Source organism: Boleophthalmus pectinirostris, unplaced genomic scaffold, assembly GCF_026225935.1.
Source record: "Boleophthalmus pectinirostris isolate CB_2022bp ecotype Guang Dong unplaced genomic scaffold, ASM2622593v1 HiC_scaffold_1, whole genome shotgun sequence".
NCBI classification, from domain to species: domain Eukaryota; kingdom Metazoa; phylum Chordata; class Actinopteri; order Gobiiformes; family Gobiidae; genus Boleophthalmus; species Boleophthalmus pectinirostris.
Window position 1 is genome coordinate 38745055 of NW_026570970.1, and position 19509 is coordinate 38764563.

Here is a 19509-nt window from a genome sequence, read left to right on the forward strand (position 1 = left end):
TGTTCTAATGTGATTTCCTCATCACAAACAGTTGTTTCATTCACACATGTTTAACACATAAATCCTGCACATTTAGGCTGAGATCTTCTCTCAAACAGAAAACACTCTGGTCCACCTTGTGATGTCATGTGGTGTGTGTGATACAGTAAGAACGTTTTTATTTTATATAGTGTTTTTCACAGACGTATGTCACAAAGATGTTTTTACAGTTCATTCTTCATTCACTCCACACTCGGTGGTGTAGCCACAGCTGCCCTGGGACAGACTGACGGAAGCGCCCTTAGCCCCTCTGACCACCATCACTCACACACACCACTTTCATACTAGGCAATGTAGGTGAAGTGTCTTGCCTAAGGACACAACAACAGTTTTTGTGACTGGCGCCTCCTGTGGCTCCTGGGTTTCCCAGAGTCTCCATCAAGTACTGACCAGACTCTGAGCTTCTGAGATCTGACGGGATCAGGCTTTGACAAACTGATATGGACACAAATAAAGGAAGTGCTCCACTATGTTTTTAAACTCCATACACCTTCACTAGAATCGTTTGGATGAGTTTGGCTCAGAATCTACTGAACTAAAGGTAAACAAGGTAAACACAACTCCAGGTATGTTTTTGATGAGGCAACAACGTTCTACACTGACTGGAAGTTCACACGAGTCCATTGTGTGTGGTGTAGGACGCACATGTTGACAATTGCAGTCTGCATTAGCAATGCTTCAATAGACCACTAGATGGCAGAATGTGAATAAAGCAGTCACAGTGTGGACCGAACACATGTGCAGAGATCAGTGACCTATGACCTCCCTCAAAATCCCAGATTAACACAGCATTTTAGAATGACCTTTCAATGTGTCCTTAAAGCTCCTACATCACACAGTCTGACTCCTGTCAACCTGTTTTGTTGTTGTCGTTGTTGTCGTTGCTGTCGTCGTCCTAGTTGTCGTCATTGTCGTCGTTGTTATCGTCGTCGTCGTTGTTGTTATCATCGTCGTCGTCGTTGTTGTTATCGTCGTCGTTGTCGTCGTCATTGTAGTCGTTGTCGTAGACGGCGTTGTCGTTATTGTTGTTGTCGTTGTCATCGTTGTTATCGTCGTCGTCGTCATTGTCGCCATTGTCATTGTTGTGATCGTCATTGTCGTCGTTGTTGTTGTCGTCGAGGGCGTTGTTGTTGTTGTTATCGTTGTTGTCGTCGTTGTTGTCGTTGTCACTGTTGTTTTTGTTGTTGTCTGTTGTGTTTTGTGTCATTCACACATAATGTATTTGAGTAACTTTATTATTAGTCTGTGTTCTTGAGCTTGGAGCCCTGATGAAGAGCTCATGATGAAGCACATATAAAGAGCTTTTACTTTGCCATCAGTGACTTAGACACTGTTCCTTGTGACAAACACTGTGCTACAACAGTAAGAATATTTTAATCTACGTATTTGTGCGTTTTCTTTCAGATGACCACACAGATGTTATTCCACATGTAAACTGGACCAAACAACCAGAGCCTTAATATCACCTGCCCCGTCCTCTTCAATGAACATCAGACAAAGTGTTTCTCAGCCTAAATGTGCAGGGTTTGTGTGTTAAACATGTGTGAATGAAACAAAACACAACTGAGGAAACTCCATTAGAACATAGATCACAAGATAGTGTCATATGGGCCCTTTAAACAGCAAACTCCACTGTAGAATTTGGACCTGTCCTCCACCTGTCTGTTGCGAAGCTCCACCCCTGACAGTTCATCCCAGCTCCAGGCCCCACCCCTTCTGCAGACGGTGTGAGACGCAGAGCAGAAACAACATCCCGAGAGGAGTCATGTGGTGCAGCAAAAGTCAGATTTTTGTCGGTTTCGCTGCGGCTTTTTGTCTGATGGGGTGAGTCTGTAATAAACTTAAAGCTATATATTATATAAACTTAAAGGTATTTATTATATCAACTTAAAGCTATATATTATATAAACTTAAAGCTATATATTATAACTTAAAGCTATACATTATATTACACAAAATTGATTTTTGTGAGCTTTAAGCCATGTACTTTGTACCATGTTGTACTTGTTGTTACCTGTTATAGACCTGGAGTTGTGTTTTGTTTCATTCACACATGACTGAATAACTCTTTGTTAGTCTGACTGCATCTCCAAAGCTGTAAATGCTCTGTGACATGTTGTGATGTCATAAACTGGTAGTATTCTAGTTAATAACTACACCCTAAAAAAAATGTTGTGTTATTGTAGTAATGTTGTATTTTGATTCTTTGCCCCATCCTCCACCTGCTCTAAGAGAAATGTCTTTAAAAACACGTTTTATGTTTTTTATTTTATGACTAAGATTTAAGTTAATTTATAACTTTCCACAACTGAAACTTTTTGTCAATTCTAAGTTTTACATGAACATGTCAATAACTCGTTTTTAGTTTGTGGTCTCTTGTGGCTTGACCTAACGTTAGTTAAGATCAGAGCACATGACTCGAACCTCTTATCTGTAAATTCTGGTCTGACCACTTTCCTTTAAACGTCCTGTGATACGATTTCTCAGACACAGCAGCAAAAAACTGGAACATGCTTCAGCTGAACTGAAAACTTGTTTTAAATCCCACACTTTATCTCATGGGCTAGAACAACGGCTTCTGAGCAGCAGGCGTGTCAGCATCAGGCTTAAACATCAACTGTTTCAACATCCTGACTGATTGCACTGGACATGTATTGTGTAGATGTAAATGTGTTGTGTAGATGTAACTGTGTTGTGTAGATGTAAATGTGTTGTGTAGATGTAAATGTGTTGTGTAATGTATGTGTGTGTAGATGTAAATGTGTTGTGTAGATGTAAATGTGTTGTGTAAATGTGTGTGTAGATGTAATGTGTTGTGTAGATGTAAATGTGTTGTGTAGATGTAATGTGTTGTGTAGATGTAAATGTGTTGTGTAGATGTAAATGTGTTGTGTAGATGTAAATGTGTTGTGTAGATGTAAATGTGTTGTGTAGATGTAAATGTGTTGTGTAGATGTAAATGTGTTGTGTAGATGTAAATGTGTTGTGTAGATGTAAATGTGTTGTGTTTGCTCATGACATTTATCTTGACTTGTTGTTGATGATTTGTATTTTACTTTATAATTATACTGGTGAATTTGGTAAATGTACATTTTAGAGGATACTGATGACATTATTTTAGAAGATAATGATGAATCTGAAATCTTGTATTTATAGAAATTAGAATGAATGAATGTTGATTGTTTAATATGTTTCATGTTGAACTGGATTGTGGTTATTTTCAGAGACACTGTTACTGATAAAATGTTCTTAGAGTTGGTCTAATGTAAATAGTTGATTGGATGTCGTACTTGCCTGAGGACTGCAGATGGAAAGGAGTTTGTAGCTAAATGTGGCACAGAGCAGCTTTTCTGTCTGAGGTGAATGTTTTCTGTGCACAGTCCATGTTTTAACCCTCCTACACCCCGAGGTACAATTTTATACATCACACTTTTCTTATTTCCATAACTTTGATTATATTGCGACAAATAGCACCAACATTGTCCAGTCTGTATTTTGTAATGTATTTTTAATTGATATGTTTTTTCAAGATCACATGAATTGAATGGTTATCAGTGGTTAATAATCAACATCCTCACATACCTGTGCTTACCGACATGTTTGTCCCGTTGACTTCCATTCAAAATGGCTTTTTTCCCTGGCATAACTTTGCCAGTAGATTTTTATTTTTTTTTGATTTATTTTTTTAATTTTTGGTGTTGAAAACCCTTCAAAATTGTTATGTGAAAAAATACTGTGTTTTCAATATTTTTCTTGTTACTGTGTCTCTGCCATTACAAGATTAAATGAATAGAAACTACTGTAAATGAGCATAATTAAATGTTTGAACAAGTCTGTCCAGTCTGAAAGCCTGAGGCAGAGGCACGTCTGGGTGTGTTAAAGATGACTTCCAGAGGGCACTGAAGGTCTGTGTGTGTGTGTGTGTGTGTGTGCCAGGGTGTGTGAGTTTGTGTGTGCGTGTGTGTGAGTTTATGTGTGTGTGTGTGTGTGTGTGTGTGAGAGAGATTGCTTTTTTTCCCATGCACATTATTTGATACTTTCACATACAAAACTGTCATTTAAAGGGTTAAAATGTGAAAATATGATTATGATTATATTATTATTATTATTATTATTATTATTATTATTATTATTATTTGGTATGTATGATTAGAATGAAGACATTGATATAAAAAATCAGTACAGCAAAAAAATAATATGGCATGCTTTTCTGGAGAACATTTTTGTCACGAAGGAGCAGAGGTGATTATTTTAAAGGGGAGTACAAGGGTTACATAAACAAATAAAAGAAAAAACAAAATAAATGTTAGCTACTATAATTCAAAAAAAAAAAAAAAAAAAAAGAAAGAAAAGAAACTAACTTATAACCAAAAAAATAAAAGTGGTGTTAGTTTAAGATGTTCTTAAAAGAGCTTAACGCAAGAGCCAAAACTGACAGAGAAATGACGTACTGAAGTTCTGGGTCAAGTCTGATATTGAATGTGTCATTTTATTTCCCGTGAGCTCTCCACCTCATCTACTTAGAGTTTATGGCATCAAAACAGTCATTTTGAGCACCAAGCGGCGCGTCCTGCGCGGGCTCCAGTGTGACTGTACCGCCGTGTGACTCCTTTTCTGTGGATTACCGGGCAGCTTTTTCCCAGCATTTTGAAGAGGACTGTGCAGAGCTTTTGCGGGCAATAAAATGATGTTTAGACTTTGAAATGGAATCGATGTCCTACTGCTTGTTTTTTCTCTAGAACCTGAACGTAACTTTTTCATGTTGATGAAACGTGATCATGATGCTGAATGTGCCTTTTTATCTTGTTATTTTTATATATAATTAAATTATTATTATTATTATGAAAGTCCTTCAAAGTAAAAGAACACCAAAGCACAGAGAACACAGGTACAGAGTGAAGATGCTCTGGTCTCTGCCTCTGGAGTCAGAAATAAGAAATGGTTCTACTTTGTAATGTACATGTTTAAATATACTTAAAGTACTTATTACTGTGTAATACAGTGATGAACCAGGACAGAATCACAGTGAACAATTCAGAAATGTAGATGCAGGAAGGCACTGAGTAGGAGGTAGGGCATCTGTACAAAGTCCTCTACTGCCTCACCAGCCCGAGGAAGTGATAAATGTTCACTGGAACAATGAAGAAAAAAAAGAAAAGTTATAATCATTTTTATTGGTTTACTTTGTTGGTTCATCTGTGGCCTGTGTTTTGGTGGTTTTTAAATGTCCTCCCTTTTTCTGAAGATACAGAGATTTGATTTGATTTTAGTATTTTTCACTTAATAAAATGTAACTAAATGCCTAACATCTACTATAATATTCACTGCTCTGAATATCTCTTTTACTTGTGTGTATTGCTCACAGCACATTCACATCTTAGTACAGTACAGTGTAGTAGCATGATTCCATTTCTGGAACTGTTCACATTAAAACTATCACTTTGTAACATCACTAATTTAACTCACTATACAAACACTATTTTATGTATATATATATATATATATATATATATATATATATATATATATATATATATATATATATATATATATATATATATATATATATATATATATATATATATATATATATATATATATATATATATATATATATATATATATATATAGGGGTGTCAAATTATCGCGTTAATTGCGATTAATTATTTACAGTCATATTTAGCGCGTTATGTTTTTTAATCGCGTTAATCTCATTTTTAATCTGTAACTTTACTGTTTCTGTATGCGAGTTGCGAGTTATAAAATCTGTTTTTATGTGTTGCTGGGACAACAACACACACACACAAAAACACATTTATACATTTTTTTATTTCGGTAATTCCACTCATTGCCGGAAACCCACACAAAACGCGTGCAGTAAGAGCGATGTAAACGTTATGGTAACGTTGGCGGCGTCAGTCGCACAATGGACGAGGTGGAAGAGCCAGTAGAACAGAGGCAGCAGTGCACAGGTAAAAACACATTTGTGTCTTGGAAATTATTCTCCCGACGTGAAATATAAAAGAAAATAACAAATATAATATCGCCTACAACTTAAATGTCACTGGTGAAAACAACCTGCATAGACTCATGATGTCTGCACTACTGTCCTATAGTGACCTGCCACATGAGGGGACACACACACAAACACACACACACACAACACACACACAAACACACACAAACACAAACACACACAAACACACACACAAAACAAACACACACCTTCATCATCGTCATTAACCTGAGAACGCGCGGACCACGTTTCCTTCTGTAGTTACTGCGTGGACATCGCTGTCCTCCCGTGAGCCGCGTGTGGATCGTGTTTTCTCGCGTACGCAGCGTAAACCGCGCTTCCTCCTGTGCGCCTCTAAACCAGATCTAACACCAAGACTAAAACCAGGACTAACCCAGTCCAGGACTAAACCAGAACTAAAACCAGAACTAAACCAGAACTAAAACCAGAACTAAAACCAGAACTAAAACCAGGACTAAACCAGGACTAAACCAGAACTAAAACCAGAACTAAAACCAGGTCTAAACCAGGACTAAACCAGAACTAAACCAGAACTAAAACCAGGTCTAAACCAGGACTAAACCAGGACTAAACCAGAACTAACACCAGGACTAAAACCAGGACTAACCCATTCCAGGACTAAACTAGGACTAAAACCAGTGATCTCATATATAAAGCATTTCTCTATCAATAATATTTTTAATATGGTTAAGGAAAGACTGGACTTTTTATTGTCTTTAAGTAGACAAAAGTTATTATGTTCAGATTTCCTCGTCTTTGCTACTTTACAGCAAACAGTTTCTTATTCATGGAGACTTGGGCTCAACAGCCAATTTGGAGAGATTTGTTAAACAATAAATGACTTTATAAAGTCACTTTTTTTTTGTTCTATATCAGTCTTTTGATCTGCCACAATAATGTAATAATGAATTTAAATGAAAATACCTCAAATTGAAGGCTTTTCTCAGCAATTTTTAGATGAGATTAAAATGAGATTAATTAGATTAATTAATTACAGATCATAATTAATTAATCTCTCAATTTTTTTAATCGCATGACAGCACTAATATATATATATATATATATATATATATATATATATATATATATATATATATATATATATATATATATATATATATATATATATATATATATATTGTAGGGAAAGATGCCTGTTCAGGGCCTGCTTCCCCCCACTCTGATAGAATCCACAAACCAGGAACCTAGAGAAGTCGGTTCTGCCTGACTGCCTCTTGGTATTTACAACCTCAAGAGAACCGACCTTCGGTGCTTCCACACCTCCCTTCCCCCACGCCAGGTGGGACATGAATCAGAGTGGGGAATTGACATGGCTCTGCTAAAGTGATAAGGACTGTTAAATAATTACTTTCTTTATTGTGCTTGAATAAACAGACCCACATCATTTACATACCAGACCATCAGGCGCCAAGGTTTGGACCGGTTAAAACCGCGATGGACTGTGGTTGCCACTTTTGGACACTAGAGAAGGACTGGATTAAACGCATCTCAATAACTAGTTAAGGATGTTTAACTGTGTCCTATATAAGGCTCATGTTGATACAAGACAAATATGCCACATTGCTTAATTCATGTGTTCATAGTCTCTTGTGTGTATTTCATGTCATGTTCCCACGGAAGTATTTACGGTAACTTCACGGCGTGTTTTTAGACAGATATACCTTTGATTTCTTTCTATGAATCGTTGGCTAATGTTATCATAAACAGTTAGTACCTGAATGTGGGAAGTTATCAATTTAATATTTGCAAATGATATTTGTACGGGGACCAGTTCAGCTCAGACGCGGGCGTGCCTTAAATTTGCATATAACAACGCCCACCAAGCGCACTGACCAAAACGAAGCCTCACGCGCGAAAACTTCGCTTTCGCTTCGCTTCGCATCAGGCTTTTTCCACTACGCATCGCGCTTTCCGCCTTGCCTCGCGGCGGCGAGGCAAGGCGAAGAGGACCAGGGAAGACGGCCGGTCGGAGAGACCCAGGGGGAGCTGTAACAGACCTGGAGTCGCACCTGCCGAGAGCTGAGGACCAGAGCCGGTGAAGGAGGCGTGGACCGCCCTGCCCGAGTACCGTCGTCACGCCGCTGCCTGCCCGTGCGCACGACCACCGCCGAACCCCGCCATCGCCGCATTCCACACGGACCGAGAACAACATCGCCAAGTCAGGCTGGTTCTGAACAGTGAATGAATAAGGGTTGGCATCCCTCTTACGATTGCGTCCAATTATTCCCAAGGCAAGCGCCGTAGCGACTTAGCGAAACGCCATAACTGAGCTAAACTGAACCCCGTTTTATAACTACCTCAGGTTGTTAAAATCGGTGCTTTAATGTTACGTAACCAGAACTTGGAAGCTGGTGTCTAGTTATTGTTTGTTAATAAACCACACAAAAGGAATTTGCTGGTTTCAGTGATTTTTCTTAAAGTTATCATCAGGTCACTTTTTCGGGTACGTTCCCTTCAGATTGATTTAATTGATAAGTTGTTGTTGTCGCATATGGTTAAGTTTGATTCGGTCAGAATCTGGTGCCCCGCAAATGTATAATTTCAATAATTCGTCAAAAGCTAAACCACATGCTCAAACACGCACATCTTACAACACGTTAAATCGCATTTTCTCCTACAATATATATTATAAATTATATATATAAATATATATATATAATTTATAAATTTCTCACCTTCCACGGTGGTAGGTCTCTCACCCTCATTCAGCTCGGGTCCTCTTCCAGAGGTCTGGGAGCTTGAGAGTTCTGCGCAGTATCTTTGCTGTTCCCAGTACTGCACTTTTCTGGACTGAGATGTCCGTTGTTTTTCCTGGTATCTGTTGTAGCCACTCTTCCAGTTTGGGGGTGACAGCCCCGAGTGTCCGATCACCACAGGCACCACTGATGCCTTCACTTTCCAGGTTCTCTCCAGCTCCTCCTTGAGCCCCTGCACCTCTTCCTCTGGACCCCACTGTCTGAGACATTCTCTGAGCTCCTCATCTGTCAGGGCCTTGTCCTTGATGTTCTCAAGGAGCTTGGATGTTTCATCCTGGACAGTGGTTCTCACACTCACTAGTCCTCGGCCTCCTTCCTTCCGGCTTGTGTACAGTCTCAGGGTGCTGGATTTGGGATGGAATCCTCCATGCGTCGGTCAGGAGCTTTCGTGTCTTAACACCTGTGGTCTGTATATCCTCCTTTGGCCAGTGCATGATTCCTGCAGGGTATCTGATCACTGGCAGGGTGTAGCTGTTGATTGCCTGCGCCTTGTTCTTGCCATTGAGGTGGCTTCTTAGGACTTGTCACACTCTTGGTATGTGCCACATTTGATTGACACTTGTGCAATTGGCTTCAAGGATGGTTTTCCACAACCGTATCAAGTTTGCAATCAGAGTTGGCACCAGAGCACATCAACTGGAGGGAAATATTTTAATGGGGTGGAGTCATACAAATTAGAAATGCTATCAAACACATTTTTCTTTAAGAGTATTAGGCTTATGTGTTGTTGTTGTTATTATTATCATTATTGTTAACATTATTATTAGCTGCAATAGTTGTTGAGGCTGTGTGGTAGACGATACGCACACAAGACAATAATAAAAGGTTGAAATTATTATTATTTTTTTTTAAACAATAAGGCCTGCCACTGCTTGTAAACATTAAACAACAGCCTCTTGTCAAAAACACCCCTGAACAACATCACTGAAAGAAGCAAGAACGAGCCACACATCAGATAGCACCAGGGCTGTAGTGTATGGAGTAAGAAAGCTGTCAAAAATATTCGTGCGCGTAAAATAGAAATCCGTGCATATTTGGCTGTAGTTGCGCATAAAATAAATATTTGTAAACTCTCAAATGAGTCCAGTCGTACATCAAATATATTGTGTGTATTTTATCCATCAGAATACGAAATTGAAAAATTAAGACGTCATGAATTACAATCACAAAATGAAAATTTACGATTACGCTTTCATCAGTACGAATACGAATTCACAGACGGAACTTTACTGTCAAAAATCCGTCATCACTTCATAGACATTATTCATCGAGCAGAAGAAACATCGATCAAGATCAAGACTGTGCAGCTCAAGTTTGTATCAGAGTAAAAACAGAGTAATAGCACAAGAAGCTACAACAGCGACCAACAAGTGGGTTCATTAAAATCTATTGTAAAAATGTCTTGAATTCGGGAACCGAACGCTGCTGTATAATATTGTGTAGAAACACCTCCTCTGAACGGGAAATTTCACCTATATGTTAGAAAACATAGTGGAGCCAGTTGGCAACATCCAACGTAATTTTATCCCAGGGATCATTAGCAAATATCAGGTTCTCTGTATGTTTAGATTAAAACATTCACGGCTACAGCCACAGCGAGCATCAGTCAGTCTTAACCTTCATCTCAGCTGCATTTCAGACAATGGGTTATACGTGAGTTATAATGGGTTATACTTAGCAAATCCATCCACGTCACGGTGACGTTATACTTACCGGTAAATACTGTAAACATACCAAGGTGTTGCCTGTAAACACGAACATTAATTGTTGCTGGAAGCTGCATTAAACTGTAATGTGTAACATTTCATTAGCTGTGATGTCTGTAACCAGGACAGTTTGGTCGTGTTTGGTGTAAACTGGGACATTTCAGCGTCCTGAGGAACGTTTGGTGGCATTTCATGCAAGAAATGCAGCTTGTTGCAGCAGATGTGCACGGGGCCCAGTCCTGCCACAGACCAACAGCCTCTCCTGAGTCTCCTCTCTCCATGTCCCCCAGAGCGTCTGACCTCTGAGGATTTATACACAAATACCACTTACATATCAAAGCAGAGTGACTTTAGTTTCACAGACTTGAGGACAGGTCAGACCACAGAGGCTTTTCCTGACGCTCGTGTCTGCTGAGCCTTTACACCTGCTGATGATGCTCTGGTCTTGGGTTTTACAAAAAGACAGATTGAAAGAAATCTTTCCACAATATACATTTTATATAAATATAAATTTTATGTATTTTATTATGGCTTCTCCATATTACTCTTATCATATTCATATTAAAACGATTACCACCGATAAATCAGAGCGGTGTCAGAACGAGGCCTTTCCTGATCTGTACACCAGGCTCCCCCTGGACTCTGCTGTGACGCTGCAGGACATAGAGGAGGGACACTTTTGGCTTTTTCACAGGATCTGCTGACCCTCCCTGACCACTGCTCCTGTTAAACTGCACTGAGACATTTGACCTTTGAGACACAAAGGACACTGAGACACTCACTGGAAATGTTTACTGCAGCAGAAGTGCAACAGTTTAATGCAGCAAAACTTGAATTATCCTCAGGATTAATAAAGTATCTCTTTCTCTCTAAAACTGACCTCTCCATGGAGAGGGCTCTGAAGTATGGTTTGAACATTCTGGTTCCATAAAATCAGGCAGGAAATATCCTACCTCCAGAAAGGTACATACTGTAGCTTTAATATAAACATTTATATTTCCAAAGAAACTATCGTCAAAGCATCAGTGATGGGAAAAACGTTTAAAACAGTGTGACATCTCATTGGGATGATGTATGATTAACCCGGACTTTCTTGTAAAACAGACCACTGCCTTTTTATGACACTTAACAAGCAAATAACTCTCAACTTAAACACTAGAGCCTATATATTATGTATATTATGTTATATATTACCTATCCTAAACCAAGTTTCATGAGCTTTAAGTCATGGTAGAATTCAGTGCTAAACAACATTTCGTTACCTTGTATTTATATATTTGTAATAGCAATACATTTGAATCTAATCTAATCTAATTCATACTTAACTGCGTTTACAAAAGTGAATATTCACCTAAAAACACTGGACTGGTCTATAATGCACAAGCATCCAAGCAGAAGGAGCAGGGCATTCTCAAGGGAACTGTTTCACTGTGCACCAGCCTCCAACCTCAACCTCCAACCTCCAACCTCCAACCTCCAACCTGCAACCTCCAACCTCAACCTCAACCTAACCTCCAACCTCAACCTAAACCTCCAACCTCCAACCTCAACCTCCAACCTCCTCCAACCTGCAACCTCCAACCTCAACCTGCAACCTCCAACCTACAACCTACAACCTCCAACCTCCAACCTCCAACCTAACCTCCAACCTGCAACCTCAACCTCCAACCTCCAACCTAACCTAACCTACAACCTCAACCTCCAACCTACAACCTCAACCTCCAACCTACCAACCTCCAACCTCCAACCTCCAACCTGCAACCTCCAACCTCCAACCTCCAACCTCCAACCTCCAACCTGCAACCTCCAACCTCCAACCTACAACCTCCAACCTCCAACCTACAACCTACAACCTCCAACCTCCAACCTCCAACCTACAACCTGCAACCTCCAACCTACAACCTGCAACCTACAACCTACAACCTCCAACCTCCAACCTCCAACCTACAACCTCCAACCTCCAACCTACAACCTAACCTCAACCTCAACCTGCAACCTAACCTAACCTCAACCTCCAACCTCCAACCTCCAACCTCCAACCTGCAACCTCAACCCAACCAACCTCCAACCTCAAACTCCAACCTCCAACCTCAACCTCAACCTCCAACCTAACCTACCAACCTCCACCTCCAACCTCCAACCTGCAACCTCCAACCTCCAACCTACAACCTACAACCTGCAACCTCCAACCTCCAACCTAAACCTAACCTCCAACCTCAACAACCTCAACCTCCAACCTCCAACCTTCAACCTCCAACCTCCAACCTCCAACCTCCAACCTCAACCTCAACCTACAACCTCAACCTACACCTACTCCAACCTCCAACCTGCACCTAACCTACAACCTCCACACCCAACCTCCACCTCCAACCTCCAACCTCCAACCTACAACCTGCAACCTCCAACCTACAACCTGCAACCTACACTCCCACCTCAACCTACAACAACCTCCAACCTCCAACCTGCAACCTACAACCTCCAACCTACCTAACCTCAACAACCTCCAACCTCCAACCTACAACCTCCAACCTCAACCTGCAACCTCCAACCTAACCTAACCTAACCTCCAACCTACAACCTCCAACCTACAACCTCCAACCTACAACCTGCAACCTACACCTCCAACCTCACAACCTCCAACCTGCCAACCTCAACCTACAACCTAAACAACCTCCAACTCCAACCTCCAACCTCCAACCTCCAACCTCCTAACCTACAACCTACAACCTAACCTACAACCTACAACCTGCAACCTAACCTACAACCTACAACCTGCAACCTCCAACCTAACCTCAACCTCAAACCTAACCTCCAACCTCCAACCTCCAACCTAACCTAACCTACTGACCTACAACCTACAACCTACAACAAACCTCAACAACCTCCAACAACCTAACAACCTCCAACCTAACCTCAACCTAACCTACAACCTCCAACCTCCAACCTAACCTTCAACCTACAACCTGCAACCTACTACCTACAACCTACAACCTACAACCTACAACCAACAATCTACAACCTACAACCTCCAGCCTACAACCTACAGCCTACAACCTACAACCGTATCCATGGAGACCGTGCATGGGGCTAGCTCTGGACATAGATACCACAGGCTTTTTGCCCCAAAAATGGCAGAAAATGTGGCAGACCTTCTAGAGGAAATACTGAGGGAATGAACCATTTCATCACCAACACAAACACTAGAGTGGAGTAAGAGTGACGCCTTTTCTGTTGAATTTCATCATTCAGTCATCTGCACTTTAATGTTACAAGTTCATATAGAGAATATATTACAGACAGCCTGTGACGTACACCTCACTGATACGATGTATGATTAACCTGGAAAGATCCGCCGCCTTTTTATGAGTGTCCACATTTTAACAAGCAAAACACTCTGGACTCAAACACTAGAGTCAGTGTTAAAGAGCCTATATGTATGTCACATTTACCTCCTCAAAAACACACCTGGAGTTGTGTTTTGTTTCATTCACACATGTTTGAGCAACACTTTATTATTAGTCTGTCTACATCTCCAAAGCTCCAAATGCTCTGTTCCACCTTGTGATGTCATGTAGTGGTAGTTTTCAAGTGAACAGCTTCTTTTACCTTTAGTTCAGTAGAGATTGGCAACTTCCATCATTATCCAAATGATTCTAGTAAAGATATGTGGAGTTTACACAGTGGGGAACTTCCTGTATTCAAATGAAACAGAAAACACACACTGAGGAGCATAACTGCTTAACTTTTGGAAGAAAAGTTCAGAAGTACAGAAATTGTCTGCCAGCCCTGGTGCTCAGATCCCCCCCAAGACCAGAGGTCCCAGTGTGAGGTCCCAGGGACAGCTCACTCTACAGCCAAGAAAACAGTCACTTATTTACATCTATTTACATCAAACATGTTCATGACATTATTTGACTATATTCTCACGTGTGTTATATGTGTGTGATCCTCAGGGGTGCAGTAGGTTCATGTTGGTCCATGTGTGTGTACTAGTCTATGTGTCTTCTTCTTGTTCTGATACCACTCAACATCATTCTAAAGACATTCAGGAAAGATTCATTTCTGTCCTGTCAGTGGGACTTTTTTTTCAGTACTAGTTATAGTATGGATTTGTGTCTGATTTTCGATGTGTTGAACTGTTTAAACATGTAGAGACTAGAGATGTAACACTATCCAAATCTCTTGGTACGATATTATCACAATATGCATTTCACAGTATGATATTTATTGTGATATTTTGGAGAAGCCGATATAATGTAGATAGGACACTTTTTTGCTTTAAAAATGCCCTGACAAGATTTTGATGTGAATTATTACTGTCATAATCCCAACAATTCAAGTAAAAACATATTTCTTCATATTGTCTGCATTGAAATGAATCATGGGATATGTAGTTCTCGATTTTTCCCGAGTTTATTAGCTATTGACACTATAATTTTCTGCATCTCATTGTACTGTGTATAATGACAATAAAGTATTTTCTATTCTATTCTATTCTATAAAACCATGCATTTAAGCAAAGGATTTTGTAAATCAAAATATTGTGACATCCCACAATATTTTGTTGTGAGACTTTTGACGATACGATATGATGATATTTTGTTATTGTTACATCTCTAGCAGAGACGTCTGGGTTTGTTTCATTGGCTGACTGTGATTCCCATGTGCTTTTTATAGGTTCATTTACATTTACACTGGAAGAGACTGGTCCAACTGGTGAGTCCAAGATCACAAAGTCCACACTAGCACCTGTCACAACTCACATCATATTTAAGTCATTTGAAGAATACAGAAAATCTGCTTTACAGAAGAGCAGAGGTGTGTGCTAGATTGACTTGACTTTTAAAGAAATTGTACTTTATAGAGAACTTTTCTAGCAGCACACTTACTCTTACTTGAGGAACATTTTTTAAGTACTAGTACTATTGTACAGTGTAACAGTACTCTTACTTGAGTAATATGTAGTACAGTGTAACAGTACTCTTAGTTGTTGACTAGAGTTCGGGGAGGCCATGGAGAAGGACTATCAGACGGCCTCAAAGAGATTCTGGCAAACCGTCCGGCGCCTCAGGAGGGGGAAGCAGTTCTTCGCCAACACTGTTTACAGTGCGGGGGGAGAGCTGCTGACCTCGACTGGGGACGTTGTCCGGCGGTGGAAGAAATACTTTGAGGATCTCCTCAATCCCACCGTCACGTCTTCCGAGGAGGAGGCCGAGGTGGGGACTCGGAGGCGGACTCATCCATCACCCTGGCTGAAGTCACTGAGGTGGTTGGAAAGCTCCTTGGTGGCAAGGCTCCGGGGTTGGATGAGATCCGTCCTGAGTACCTTAAGTCTCTGGATGTTGCAGGGGCTGTCTTGGCTGACACGCCTCTTCAACATCGCGTGGCGGTCGGGGACAGTACCTCTGGACTGGCAAACCGGGGGTGGTGGTCCCTCTGTATAAGAAGGGGGACCGGAGGGTGTGTTCCAACTATAGGGGGATCACACTCCTCAGCCTTCCCGGTAAGGTCTATGCCAGGGTACTGGAGAGGAGAATCCGGCCGATAGTCGAACCTCGGATCCAGGAAGAGCAGTGTGGTTTTCGTCCTGGCCGTGGAACACTGGACCAGCTCTACACTCTCCATAGGGTGCTCCAGGGTTCATGGGAGTTTGTCCAACCAGTCCACATGTGCTTTGTGGACTTGGAGAAGGCATTCGACCGTGTCCCTCGTGGTGTCCTGTGGGGGGTGCTCTGGGAGTATGGGGTCCGGGGCCCTTTGCTAAAGGCTGTCCGGTCCCTGTATGACCGGAGCAGGAGCTGTGTTCGCATTGCCGGCAGTAAGTCAGACCTGTTCCCGGTGCATGTTGGACTCCGCCAGGACTGCCGTTTGTCACCGGTTCTGTTCATTGTTTTTATGGACAGAATTTCTAGGCGCAGTCAGGGGCCGGAGTGGGTCCGGTTTGGGGACCACAGGATCTCATCTCTGCTGTTTGCGGATGATGTTGTCCTGTTGGCTTCATCGAACCAGGACCTGCAATGTGCACTGGGGCGGTTTGCAGCCGAGTGTGAAGCGGCTGGGATGAAGCTCAGCTCTTCTAAGTCTGAGGCCATGGTTCTCGACCGGAAAAAGGTGGCTTGCCCTCTCCGGGTGGGTGGGGAGTCTTTGCCTCAAGTTGAGGAGTTCAAGTATCTCGGGGTCTTGTTCACGAGTGAGGGGAGGACGGAACGGGAGATTGACAGGCGGATCGGTGCAGCTTCGGCAGTGATGCGGTCGCTGTATCGGACCGTTGTTGTGAAGAGGGAGCTGAGCCGAAGCTCTCGATTTACCGGTCAGTCTTCGTTCCTACGCTCACCTATGGTCATGAGCTCTGGGTAGTGACCGAAAGGACGAGATCGCGGATACAAGCGCTCGAAATCGGTTTCCTCCACAGGGTGGCTGGTCGCTCCCTTAGAGATAGGGTGAGGAGCTCAGTCACACGGGAGGAGTTTGGAGTAGAGCCGCTGCTCCTCCACATCGAGAGGAGCCAGTTGAGGTGGCTCGGGCATCTGTTTCGGATGCCTCCTGGGCGCCTCCCTCGGGAGGTGTTCCGGGCATGTCCCACTGGGAGGAGGCCCCGGGGAAGACCCAGGACACGCTGGAGGGACTATGTCTCTGGACTGGCCTGGGAACGCCTCGGGGTCCCCCCGGAGGAGCTGGAGGACGTGTCTGGGGTGAAGGAAGTCTGGGAGTCCCTGCTTAGGCTGCTGCCCCCGCGACCCGGCCCCTGATAAGCGGACGAAAATGGATGGATGGACGTTCACTTTGGTATAAAAGCATGACATTTGGCACAGACATTCTCTAAGGGTCATGTTTTGGGAAAAAGGCGTTGGCCATTCGAAAATTCAAAATGGCAGTCATTTTCATTTTTCAAGATGGTCACTATTTCTGTCAAATGTTCATTATGTCGAGCGTTCAAACTGTGATGTAGGCATAGCATTTTGTGAAAATACTCTGTTGAGAATGTTTTTTTGGAGAATGGTGCTTGTCCCTCAAAAAATCAAGATGACAAACATTCGATGGTTGAGATGCCATCAGCATTTTTCCAATTTTTTCTTTTCTTCCTCTAAACGCAGTAACAGGTAGGGCATCTGGTATAAAGTCCTCTAGTGCCACATCACTCTGTAGAAATACCATAACTGTTTCAATAGGAAGTTCATTTTGAAAAATGTGTTTAAAATCATTTTAGTTGAGTTACTTACTTTGTTCATCTGTGCTCTGTGGTTTGTTGGTTCTCAAACATCTTCCTTTTTTCTGAAACATCAGCTGTAACATTCATGAACTTCCCCACAGCTGCAGCAGAGCTCTGGATATCACTCTTTGTTTGTAGACGACTCTGGAACAAACACATTCAAATCTGAGTACAACTGTCACACTCTTGTAGATGGACAGTCAAATACAATTTGTCTCATGGAAACAGTCCTTACATTAACTCTAATTTCAAGTAAAACACCACAAACATGTTTTAACAATGAGGACATTCTAGTGCAGAGAAGCACATAACATCTTTGAAAAGTCTCACCTCCAGATCAGTTCTCATAATCCTCCTGCTCCACACTGTGTTTCCTCTCTGCTCCTGGAACTGTCCTGTGTCCTGTTACATTTGAATTTTCCCTCCAAAAGTTTTGGGGAGGAGAATTCCAGAGGGAGGAGCCTCACCACAGATTAGAATAAAGTCATGTTTCCTCAGTCTGATTAAAACATGCAGGTCTCACATCGGCCACAATCAAGTGACCTTTGTAAGATTTAAACATGCTGGACAGAGAAACGTTAAAAAGTCATGTTATTGTTGTCAAATTTGTTTTTGCAATTGGAGCAACCCCTCTCAGACCATTTTTTCAGTATAAGTTTTTTATTTATTTCATTCTTTTCACAGACATTTGTCACACAGACACTTTACAGAGCATTATTCACTCCAGATGCGGTGGTGATAATAACCTGCTATTCTAGCCACAGCTGCTCTGGGGCAGAATGACAGAAGTGTGGCTGCCATGCCAATCGGCGCCATCGGCCCCTTGACCACCACCATCACTCACACGTACCTTTCATACTAGGCAATGTGGGTGAAGTGTCTTGCCTAAGGACACAACATAAACAGTTTTTTACAGCTGGTGCCCCCCTGTGGCACCTGATTTTCCCAGTGTCTCCCATTCAAGTCCTAACCAGGCCCGGAGCTGCTGAGCTTCTGAGATCTGATGACATCAGGTTTGGACAAGCCAGTGTGGCCACAAATAGAAAAGTCTTGAAAAATGGCCGCCATATTGAATTTTTGAGTGGCCAATGCCTTTTTCCTAAATAGCGGCCCTTAGAGAGTATCTGTGCCAAATTTCATGCTTTTATACCAAGTGAACGTTTTTTTCACTAATCTCCTGCACTAATATTTGAGAAGTGAGTGAGCTGGAGATTTGGTATTTTTTGGTATTCCTCTGTAAAAAGGCAGATTAAACTCACAAGTTGCATCTGTCTTTATATAAATACATAGTTTTCTAGTTCTTCTTTTGTGCATAAATAGTTTTTGCATGAGCGCCCCCTGCAGATGTAGTCTGGTGAGTGCAGTTTGGGTCAGATACACAGATACAGAAGAGTTTCCAGAGCTTTTGCCACACCCCTTTTAGTCGACCAACTGACTGACAGCACAGGTCTTTATTCCTGCAAGAATTTCTTTACTCGCCTAAAGTTGTAATATTTTCCTGTGTTTTTGAGGACGCATAACCATTTCCTTGTTTCCTAAGGTTGCTGAGGGAGCAGGTGCTCTGCTCTGCGGTGGACTCCAAAACACCAGAACTTTACAACCGCTGCAAAGTAGAAGAGCTTCTGATGAGTCCTGGGTAATGTAGCCTTCTGTAATTGAATGATAATATCAGATACACTTCACAGCGAGCGAGACAGACTAACTGAAAAACTGTGGCCTAATGCTGGCTCTTTTGTGACT

At 41.7% G+C, this 19509-nt stretch overlaps 1 long non-coding RNA gene across 1 annotated transcript; it reads left to right on the forward strand.

Moving 5' to 3' along the window:
* The first annotated feature begins 1774 nt into the window (after positions 1-1774).
* LOC129411583 (uncharacterized) lies at positions 1775-19400 on the forward strand. The gene is made up of 3 exons (XR_008633385.1): positions 1775-1863; positions 15237-15275; positions 19310-19400. It is a non-coding gene; the product is annotated as an uncharacterized LOC129411583 (long non-coding RNA).
* The last annotated feature ends 109 nt before the right edge of the window (positions 19401-19509 follow it).